Source organism: Cicer arietinum, chromosome 7 (assembly GCF_000331145.2).
Source record: "Cicer arietinum cultivar CDC Frontier isolate Library 1 chromosome 7, Cicar.CDCFrontier_v2.0, whole genome shotgun sequence".
Classification (NCBI taxonomy): domain Eukaryota; kingdom Viridiplantae; phylum Streptophyta; class Magnoliopsida; order Fabales; family Fabaceae; genus Cicer; species Cicer arietinum.
In genome coordinates this window covers 30820416-30832410 of record NC_021166.2, presented here as the reverse complement: position 1 = coordinate 30832410, position 11995 = coordinate 30820416, and the positions used below count along the sequence as shown (strand labels likewise).

At 33.0% G+C, this 11995-nt stretch overlaps 1 long non-coding RNA gene across 1 annotated transcript; it reads right to left on the bottom strand.

Moving 5' to 3' along the window:
• Nucleotides 1–1773: 1773 nt before the first annotated feature.
• Nucleotides 1774–6869, bottom strand: LOC105852657 (uncharacterized). The gene is made up of 2 exons (XR_003474307.2): nucleotides 2834–6869; nucleotides 1774–2700 (listed from the first exon to the last, which is right to left on the bottom strand). It is a non-coding gene; the product is annotated as an uncharacterized lncRNA (long non-coding RNA).
• Between the last annotated feature and the right edge of the window lie 5126 nt (nucleotides 6870–11995).

The following is an 11995-nucleotide window of genomic DNA, read 5'->3' as shown; positions in this document are numbered from 1 at the left end:
CTCCCCTGTAACTTCCACACAGAAAACTCAAAGGAACTGACAAAAGTGCATGCCGAGTATCAAACAAATAATGAAATGTGAAGATTCTTAGTAAAGATGGCCGAATTAAAACCTAGCAACAGCTTAAAGTATTCGACACAGCCTGCAAGAGCTTATGAATCATTGGAACAAATTTCCATTGCAAGATCATGCACTCCATATGAAATGACACAATTTTGGCTTCTTCTTACCACAGATGAACCTAGGGCCACTGTAACAGAGGATACTATTATTCTTAACCTTACTCCTAAGTATCACAATTAACAAGAAAAAAGAAAAAAAATATTACAAAGGAAATGGCAAATCAACAGAACAAAAAAATGACAAACCAACTTATCCTTAATTCCACATCCCCGGTGAGGGAAAAAGGTACACTCTAGGATCTTGTATGCTTCAACACTCTAGAATCTTGCTGAAGCAACAACACAAAAAATCCCAAACCAGCAAGGCACTCCATCAACGGACAAATATCCCAAAACAATAATATATTAGATATGTAGGTACAAAATGACCGTTTTTATCCTAAGAGTGTATGAGAAATGAACCTCTTCCTGCCACGAGTTCCACAGGAAACTACACAATCATAGGCTATCTCCCCTGTAACTTCCACACAGAAAACTCAAAGGAACTGACAAAAGTACATGCCGAGTATCAAACAAATAATAAAATGTGAAGATTCTTAGTAAAGATGGCCGAATTAAAACCTAGCAACAGCTTAAAGTATTCGACACAGCCTGCAAGAGCTTATGAATCATTGGAACAAATTTCCATTGCAAGATCATGCACTCCATATGAAATGACACAATTTTGGCTTCTTCTTACCACAGATGAACCTAGGGCCACTGTAACAGAGGATACTATTATTCTTAACGTTACTCCTAAGTATCACAATTAACAAGAAAATAGAAAAAAAATATTACAAAGGAAATGGCAAATCAACAGAACAAAAAAATGACAAACCAACTTATCCTTAATTCCACATCCTCGGTGAGGGAAAAAGGTACATTCTAGAATCTTGTATGCTTCAACACTCTAGAATCTTGCTGAAACAGCAACACAAAAAATCCAAAACCAGCAAGGCACTCCATCAAAGGACAAATATCCCAAAACAATAATATATTAGATATGTAAGTACAAAATGACCGTTTTTATCCTAAGAGTGTGTGAGAAATGAACCTCTTCCTGCCTCGAGTTCCACACCAAACTACACAATCATAGGCTAGCTCCCCTGTAACTTCCACACAGAAAACTCAAAGGAACTGACAAAAGTGCATGCCGAGTATCAAACAAATAATGAAATGTGAAGATTCTTAGTAAAGATGGCCGAATTAAAACCTAGCAACAGCTAAAAGTATTCGACACAGCCTGCAAGAGCTTATGAATCATTGGAACAAATTTCCATTGCAAGATCATGTACTCCATATGAAATGACACAATTTTGGCTTCTTCTTACCACAGATGAATCCTAGGGCCACTGTAACAGAGGATACTATTATTCTTAACCTTACTCCTAAGTATCACAATTAACAAGAAAATAGAAAAAAAAATATTACAAAGGAAATGGAAAAACAACAGAACAATAAAATGACAAACCAACTTATCCTTAATTCCACATCCTCGGTGAGGGAAAAAGGTACACTCTAGAATCTTGTATGCTTCAACACTCTACAATCTTGCTGAAACAGCAACACAAAAAATCCAAAACCAGCAAGGCACTCCATCAAAGGACAAATATCCCAAAACAATAATATATTAGATATGTAAGTACAAAATGACCGTTTTTATCCTAAGAGTGTGTGAGAAATGAACCTCTTCCTGCCACGAGTTCCACAGCAAACTACACAATCATAGGCTAGCTCCCCTGTAACTTCCACACAGAAAACTCAAAGGAACTGACAAAAGTGCATGCCGAGTATCAAACAAATAATGAAATGTTAAGATTCTTAGTAAAGATGGCCGAATTAAAACCTAGCAACAGCTAAAAGTATTCGACACAGCCTGCAAGAGCTTATGATTCATTGGAACAAATTTCCATTGCAAGATCATGTACTCCATATGAAATGACACAATTTTGGCTTCTTCTTACCACAGATGAATCCTAGGGCCACTGTAACAGAGGATACTATTATTCTTAACCTTACTCCTAAGTATCACAATTAACAAGAAAATAGAAAAAAAATAGGCTTAATTGCAGTTTTGATCCCCTATTTTAGCTGAATTGTAAAAGTAGTCCCTCCATTTTATTTCTCCTCAGTTTTGGTCCCTCAAACATAATTTTAGTCAAAAACTTGATGAAATTTTATTTTTTAAAGCCGTAGTACACAATTTATGGTCATATATGTCAGGTACAATTGTTGCAATGAGATCTTGAGGCATTGTGTGACTTAAATAAATGCAAAAAAAATGAAATTTTATCAAGTTTTGTACCAAAATTCTGCTTGGGGACCAAAACTGAGGAGAAACAAAATGAGAGGACTACTTTCGCGATTCAGTTAAAATAGGGGGACCAAAACTGCAAATAAGCCAAAAAAATATTACTAAGGAAATGGAAAAACAACAGAACAAAAAAATGACAAACCAACTTATCCTTAATTCCACATCCTCGGTGAGGGAAAAAGGTACACTCTAGAATCTTGTATGCTTCAACACTCTACAATCTTGCTGAAACAGCAACACAAAAAATCCAAAACCAGTAAGGCACGCCATCAAAGGACAAATATCCCAAAACAATAATATATTAGCTATGTAAGTACAAAATGACCGTTTTTATCCTAAAAGTGTGTGAGAAATGAACCTCTTCCGGCCACGAGTTCCGCAGCAAACTACACAATCATAGGCTATCTCCCCTGTAACTTCCACACAGAAAACTCAAAGGAACTGACAAAAGTACATGCCGAGTATCAAACAAATAATGAAATGTGAAGATTCTTAGTAAAGATGGCCGAATTAAAACCTAGCAACAGCTAAAAGTATTCGACACAGCCTGCAAGAGCTTATGAATCATTGGACCAAATTTCCATTGCAAGGTCATGTACTCCATATGAAATGACACAATTTTGGCTTCTTCTTACCACAGATGAATCCTAGGGCCACTGTAACAGAGGATACTATTATTCTTAACCTATCTCCTAAGTATCACAATTAACAAAAAAATATTACAAAGGAAATGGCAAATCAACAGAACAAAAAAATGACAAACCAACTTATCCTTAATTCCACATCCTCGGTGAGGGAAAAAGGTACACTCTAGAATCTTGTATGCTTCAACACTCTAGAATCTTGCTGAAACAGCAACACAAAAAATCCAAAACCAGCAGGGCACTCCATCAAAGGGCAAATATCCCAAAACAATAATATATTAGATATGTAAGTACAAAATGACCGTTTTTATCCTAAGAGTGTGTGAGAAATGAACCTCTTCCTGCCACGAGTTCCACAGCAAACTACACAATCATAGGCTATCTCCCCTGTAACTTCCACACAGAAAACTCAAAGGAACTGACAAAAGTACATGCCGAGTATCAAACAAATAATGAAATGTGAAGATTCTTAGTAAAGATGGCCGAATTAAAACCTAGCAACAGCTAAAAGTATTCGACACAGCCTGCAAGAGCTTATGAATCATTGGACCAAATTTCCATTGCAAGGTCATGTACTCCATATGAAATGACACAATTTTGGCTTCTTCTTACCACAGATGAATCCTAGGGCCACTGTAACAGAGGATACTATTATTCTTAACCTATCTCCTAAGTATCACAATTAACAAAAAAATATTACAAAGGAAATGGCAAATCAACAGAACAAAAAAATGACAAACCAACTTATCCTTAATTCCACATCCTCGGTGAGGGAAAAAGGTACACTCTAGAATCTTGTATGCTTCAACACTCTAGAATCTTGCTGAAACAGCAACACAAAAAATCCAAAACCAGCAAGGCACTCCATCAAAGGACAAATATCCCAAAACAATAATATATTAGATATGTAAGTACAAAATGACCGTTTTTATCCTAAGAGTGTGTGAGAAATGAACCTCTTCCTGCCACGAGTTCCACAGCAAACTACACAATCATAGGCTATCTCCCCTGTAACTTCCACACAGAAAACTCAAAGGAACTGACAAAAGTACATGCCGAGTATCAAACAAATAATGAAATGTGAAGATTCTTAGTAAAGATGGCCGAATTAAAACCTAGCAACAGCTAAAAGTATTCGACACAGCCTGCAAGAGCTTATGAATCATTGGAACAAATTTCCATTGCAAGATCATGTACTCCATATGAAATGACACAATTTTGGCTTCTTCTTACCACAGATGAATCCTAGGGCCACTGTAACAGATAATACTATTATTCTTAACCTTACTCTTAAGTATCACAATTAACAAGAAAATAGAAAAAAAATATTACAAAGGAAATGGCAAATCAACAGAACAAAAAATTGACAAACCAACTTATCCTTAATTCCACATCCTCGGTGAGGGAAAAAGGTAAACTCTAGAATCTTGTATGCTTCAACACTCTAGAATCTTGCTGAAACAGCAACACAAAAAATCCAAAACCAGGAAGGCACTCCATCAAAGGACAAATATCCCAAAACAATAATATATTAAATATGTAAGTACAAAATGACAGTTTTTATCCTAAGAGTGTGTGAGAAATGAACCTCTTCCTGCCACGAGTTCCACAGCAAACTACACAATCATAGGCTATCTCCCCTGTAACTTCCACACAGAAAACTCAAAGGAACTGACAAAAGTACATGCCGAGTATCAAACAAATAATGAAATGTGAAGATTCTTAGTAAAGATGGCCGAATTAAAACCTAGCAACAGCTAAAAGTATTCGACACAGCCTGCAAGAGCTTATGAATCATTGGAACAAATTTCCATTGCAAGATCATGTACTCCATATGAAATGACACAATTTTGGCTTCTTCTTACCACAGATGAATCCTAGGGCCACTGTAACAGAGGATACTATTATTCTTAACCTTACTCCTAAGTATCACAATTAACAAGAAAATAGAAAAAAAAATATTACAAAGGAAATGGCAAATCAACAGAACAAACAAATGACAAACCAACTTATCCTTAATTCCACATCCTCGGTGAGGGAAAAAGGTACACTCTAGAATCTTGTATGCTTCAACACTCTAGAATCTTGCTGAAACAGCAACACAAAAAATCCAAAACCAGCAAGGCACTCCATCAAAGTACAAATATCCCAAAACAATAATATATTAGATATGTAAGTACAAAATGACCGTTTTTATCCTAAGAGTGTGTGAGAAATGAACCTCTTCCTGCCACGAGTTCCACAGCAAACTACACAATCATAGGCTATCTCCCCTGTAACTTCCACACAGAAAACTCAAATGAACTGACAAAAGTGCATGCCGAGTATCAAACAAATAATGAAATGTGAAGATTCTGAGTAAAGATGGCCGAATTAAAACCTAGCAACAGCTAAAAGTATTCGACACAGCCTGCAAGAGCTTATGAATCATTGGAACAAATTTCCATTGCAAGATCATGTACTCCATATGAAATGACACAATTTTGGCTTATTCTTACCACAGATGAATCCTAGGGCCACTGTAACAGAGGATATCTTATTAGGAGTATCATTGTATATCACAAATAACCACAAAAACAACTAATGAGTAAAAGATGATAACAGAAACCTCTCCCAACAAATAACCACAAAAACAACTAATGAGTAAAAGATGATAACAGAAACCTCTCCCAACAAAGTTTTCCCAGCGAACAGATAATCAGAATGGTTCCACTGTGACAAATAGTTGGTGACAAATAGCATAATTCTCCAAACCAAGTCGCCAATTAGATAGGCTCACCACACTGTCCCATTCTCTCCAAAACCACCAACACCAAGCCGAAAGTTTCACAAGTGGAAATCATAGAGGAGTAAATCAAGAACATTAGCAATAAAAACTCAGAGATGAAATGAAAATAATTCACAATCCAAGAAGAGTGTACAAAAGTAAACCGTTATTTTACTTCAAAACACCCTAAACAGCAGAAAAAAGATTCATGTTTCAATTCACATGTATGGAGATCAAAACATTCAAAGTCATAATAGGAAAATAATTCACAATCCAAGAAGAGTGTACAAAAGTAAACCGTTATTTTACTTCAAAACACCCTAAACAGCAGAAAAAAAGATTCATGTTTCAATTCACATGTATGGAGATCAAAACATTCAAAGTCATAATAGGAAAATAATACAATTCAGTGAAGAAATTAAATTCAGTAAATTCAACCAGGGGTGATGATTGATGACCATGTCTTGCAAAACGTCTAAAAATAAAAGAACGACTTATTGAAGAAACTTGATTTGTCTATCTGGATGCGTTCTCCGTTCTTATCCTTTGTACTCAGACTTTAGATCGCTGCAAAACGGATAAACGCGTATCTCGATTATCAATCAAATTATGAAGAACTATATCCAAAAAATTATATAAATAATTCTTGATAACCGATTTGTAAAAGGGGAGTCAAGAGAATTGTGAAATTCTTGATATCAACATTCTGAAAAGGAATGGTATATCAATAGGCAAATCCATAAGAATCTCCTTTAATAGAAAACCCTGAAATCGAGCCATCAAGAAGCAAGTAATCGGAGCAACGAGTATCAAGAAATCGGAACAAACAAGAACTAGGGCTAGAAGAAATCGAAATCATCACAAACGAGTAAAACACAAAACAAGAACAAACAATAGAACACGTTTACTCTGTGGTTTGATAGAAAATTATATATAGAAGACAAAGTCAGGATAGACGGCTGAGATAACGCACATGGTGGAAATTTAACGGTGATGATGCAAATAAAAAAGAAACAGTTTGACGTGTTTTTTCTAAATATAAGGCGGTGGAAACGTGATGAGATTTTTTTTTTATGAAAAGAATAGAAATTCTCACCATAATAGTTTTAAAAGATTTCCAGACGAATAGTTTAGAAATTCCAAATAACAATAGATAGATAGATAAATAAAAAATATTCTAAAAAAATTATTTATTATGTGATTTTTCTTTAATTTTTTTACATAATTTAAATTATTTTTTATAAATTGAGTATATTATTCATTATTTATGTAAAAAGAAAAGGTAATATTATCGATTATGTCACATGATCTTCTCGTTATTAATTCAAATCAGAAGTTAACAAAGTGTTTTTTAGCATATAAATTATCAAAGTTAAAGAATACTAGTATGTTTGTTTTAATTTGTAACTCTAAATATAATTTTATATTAGAAAATTGGATTGATATTATGTTTGTGTTCTCTTGAAAATTACACTAACCACAAATTAAATCATATTATATTATAATAAAATATATATCTTTTTTTAGTAAATACATTTTTAAAAGTTTATTTAATTATATAATTTAAATAAAATTTATTTTATAAAATGACGTTTGTAGAAAAAATATTCAAACATAAATTACATTAGAGAAAATTTAATTTTAACTATAAATACATTTACAAAATTAAATTTACTCAAAAGTACATTTAAAAACGTTAATCCAAACAGATAACGTATATGTTACCAAACTTACAAATAAAATTTTTAATTAATTAAAATCACTTTTAGACAAAGTATAATTGGTTTTTAATTATATATATATATATATTATCTATCTAGTTTATATTTATATTTATATCTATATCTATATAACATATAATTAAAAGGTATTTTGAAGAAAAGTTATGCAACGTAACATCCTTTCTCTAAATAAAATTTATATTTTTTCTACAAATTTAAACTATTTTCTAAGTATGATAAGTTGACATATCTTTTGCAATGTAGTAATAGTACTATTGGGACATGATTATGGATGTGTTGCTTCAAAAGTTCGAACCCACGACACATGTGAAATGATATGTTTCATTAAAAAAAATTAATAATATTAATAAATAAATAAATAAAACAAATCAAACTCAAATTTTTTGGATCACCTTTATTTTTACATTGAACTTTTTCCCTCTTTCTTTACTCTTGGCAGCATCAATCCCTCCCTTATTTTTTTTTCCTCTTCTTTTTTCTCCTCTTCTTCTCACCTCACAAAATAAATTTGCACATATAAACCCTCAACCATTAAAAATGAATTTAACATCTCAAAAAACATAACTTTTCATACTCCTACAAATGCTCTTGGTTAGGATTTTGAGATTATAGTTAGTGAGTTAAGAAATGAAAAGAGTACCCATTCTTTGTAAGGTGTTTATTGAAACTATTTTATGTAAATACAAAACTCTAATGCTAAGAATAAATCTCTAGAAAAATGTAGTTTTGTTTAAAAAAAGTTATTTTGGTGCTTAGAGTGGATTTAAAGGATTTTTATGGTTTCCTAGAGTTAGTTAAACTTTAGAATATTTTTTCTAAAGTCCTAGGAATATTTTGATACTCAGATTTGTTAGTTGAAGTCTTGTCTGCTACTCTATGAGTTGTTAGAGAACAAACTTATAATTCGATTCTCCGTAGTTGTGAGTAGACGACGATCATTATCACATATTTTTATTGTGCTATATTTATTATTTTACTTATTTTCTATGTTAAAGTATTTATTTAAAAATTGGAGAACACAACCTTTGAATTTTTTCTATATTTATTATTTTCTATATTTACTTATTTTCTATATTTATTATTTTACTTATTTTCTTTGTTATATAATATTTTTATAGTTTAAATTATTTATGAGTTATAAAATATTTAAATATTAAATTGATGCACATTTGAATTTATTTTCCATGAGTTACGATGAAATGAGAAATGATCTATAAATATGTGTTTTGAAAATCGTTGTTATAATTATGAAATCGTTGATGGAGGTAGGTGCACCTAATTACATCATTTTGATTGGGGAGAGCTACCCATTAGATGGAGTCGCACCAATGAGATATGTCATCCATAGGATGAGAGGGATATCAACGAGATGTAAGCTCCATAGTTGATGTGTTATGATGTGTTGTGAGATTGGGAGAAGAGAGTTATCTGTTAGATGAAGTCACCCCTAAAGGAAAGGTCACCCTTAGGATGAGAGGGCTATCAGCGAGATGAAACCGCATTTTGGTTCTTAAAAAAAGAATTATGTTTTTACATGTTTGATTTTTTATGATTTTTTTTTACGATTGCTCATTGTGATTTCACTTCTCTATGAACACGATTGGGAACCTACAAGAACAACCTTCATGGTTGTATTATATGGCCTAAGGTGCAACTCCATTCAACATTAAACCACGTCAAAAGTTTGGATTCGAATTTCTAGCCTTGCTTAGGAATATCAATGCCCTAAAATCCTTTTTACTATAGCTAGCAGTTTGTGAGTCCCTACTTGCATGGACAACACAATAAACAATTCAATATATTGATCGTTCATTCGACCACTACGCTATAATTATGATTGATATTGACCATGCTTTTGTTAGGTGATTTCACCCCCTTAACGAGGCCCACTAGTTTTATTATAATTTTGTTATTATTATTAAAAAAAAGAATGTGAGTGTGTAATTGGTGAATGGGAGAAGGCCATATTGTGGTAACTATGGAATTAAAATTCACAGTTTGAAAGTGATGAAGCACTAATTTTGAAAGGGAAGAAGAAACTGAAGTGGCACAATTCTACAGATAGAGGAAGAAAAAACAAGTTTTGGTGGTAGATGGGTTTGTTGCTTGTCTACAACTTCAGTATGTTTTTTCTATCACGGAGTTTATTGTTTTGATATGAATTGATAGTAGTTTTACCTTCTCTACAAATGAATTTGAAATATCCACTTTTGTGGAAGGTTGTGTTATTGTTTGGTTTCCACCTATGGTGGTGACTATATGTTGATTGATGTTCTTAAGTGTTACTAGGAAGACTTTGTGTACCCATTAATTATTATAGTGGAAGCCTCATATCATGTTACTCATATGTGTGATTTCTTCTGATCTTACAATATTGATTTTGACATCGTAAAAATGAGAAATGAAGGACTATGTAAAATTATTGGTATGAGCGATGTTTGGGTTGAAACTAGAGTTGGGTGCAGGTTTCAATTGAAGAATGTTAGACATGTTCCAAATATTCACCTCAACTTGATTTTGGTGAAAGCTTTGAATATTGAGAGTTATCACACTTACTTTGGTGGTGGTGGTATATGTAAAATTACCAAAGGGTCTCTATTGGTAGCAAATGAGTAAAATTCTACTTCTCTCTACAGGATGTTTGTCAAGGTATCCAAGGAAGAAGTGAATGCACTTGAAGATGTATCCTATGATTTATGGCATATGTGCTTTGGTCACTTGAGTGAGAAATGACTCAATATCCTTGATAAGAAAAATCATATTTCAGTGAAAGGTACACCTCTATAAACTTGTGCTCATTGTCTTGCTGGAAAACAACATATGTTGGAACCAAGTTGATTTTTCACTTATAGTTTTGATGTTAACAAAAATATTTTATGAGAACAATAAATTTTAATTAATGGCTTCATTAAGTATGCAAAAATTGGAAGAAGAAAATCAGAGGAAGGTACCAAAGGAAAGTCAATAGATGATGAGATCAAAGGAACATAAAGTATATGTAACACCCCGTTTTTCAAAGCGAAGGTATATTTTTTTTTTAAAAGTAATTAAAAACTAACAAAGATTTAAATCAGAAAATGCCTTTGGATAAATAATTGAGTCATTATAATTTACAAACAGCGGAAGAGTTTTTTCAATTATAAATCCAAAACATTTACACAACAACAAATGGTACATGAAACCCATTCAAGTAAAAAGTCAAACTGACAATATTAGTATAAGTACAGTTTTCCAACTAAAAATACTCCAATCCAAAAAGAAGGACACATAGTTCCTATACATCATCCTAATCTGATCATCCTACCAAAAAGCTATACACCCTGAGTATCTCCACGCGCCCCGTGAGATCTTCTTAATGTAACTGCAATCACGCGTTCCCACCTCCATTCCCGTCTGTAGGGTACGAACCGGTAGGATCGTACTGACTCTCATCTGAGGGCAAAGCCCAGATTTCCACAATAATTGTAAAGGGTCACCAACCGAAAATAACAGATAACACATAACATTTAAGTTTTAAATGCACAAAATAACCTTTCAACTAAGCATGCACCTTAAAAGGATTTTCCATATGCTAAAAGTTCATATAATGCTTGTCAATTAACAATGAACTCAAAATGAAGTTCTCAAACCATCAAGTAATACATACCTGACCAAAACATTGATAAATCAATTGAGAAATTGATTATCTAACTCAAAATAAGGACTTTTGCTGAGCCAATCAATTGCCAAATTGATTTGGTCAGTTCTGCTGAGTTTTTGCATGACCAAATCGATTTCTAAGTCGATTTTGTCAGTTCTGATGAGTCTCTGGGTTGCCAAATCGATTTCCAAATCGATTTCGGCAGTTTTGCTGAGTTCCTGCCTCTCTGCCAATCGATTTCCAAATCGATTTCGTAAAAGATTTTGAAAGATATATTTATACAATCGATTGGCAAATCGATTGGGTCAAAATGGTGAACTTCCTGCAACTCATCCAATCGATTGGGAAATCGATTTCCCTGATCGTTTTTCCAAAAATTCATGCATTTACTCAAGTCATTCCTAATCAAGTTCACAACCTAACACTTAGCAATTCCTACACGATTACCACGGCAATTGGGATCTCGATAACCATCATACTTACACACACCAATCAACACATAACACTTAGCATTTTCAACACAATTAATACAACATCATGGATTTCGAAATGGTATTGCAATCAAACATGTTATCACCAAATTCCAAAACATAACACTAACAAAATAAATAAAACATCTACGAATTCAAAATGGAATTGCAATTAAAAAAGTTATCAGCAAATTCCAATACATAACACTTAGCATTTATAACACATTACTACACAACAAAAATGAACCAACAGTTCA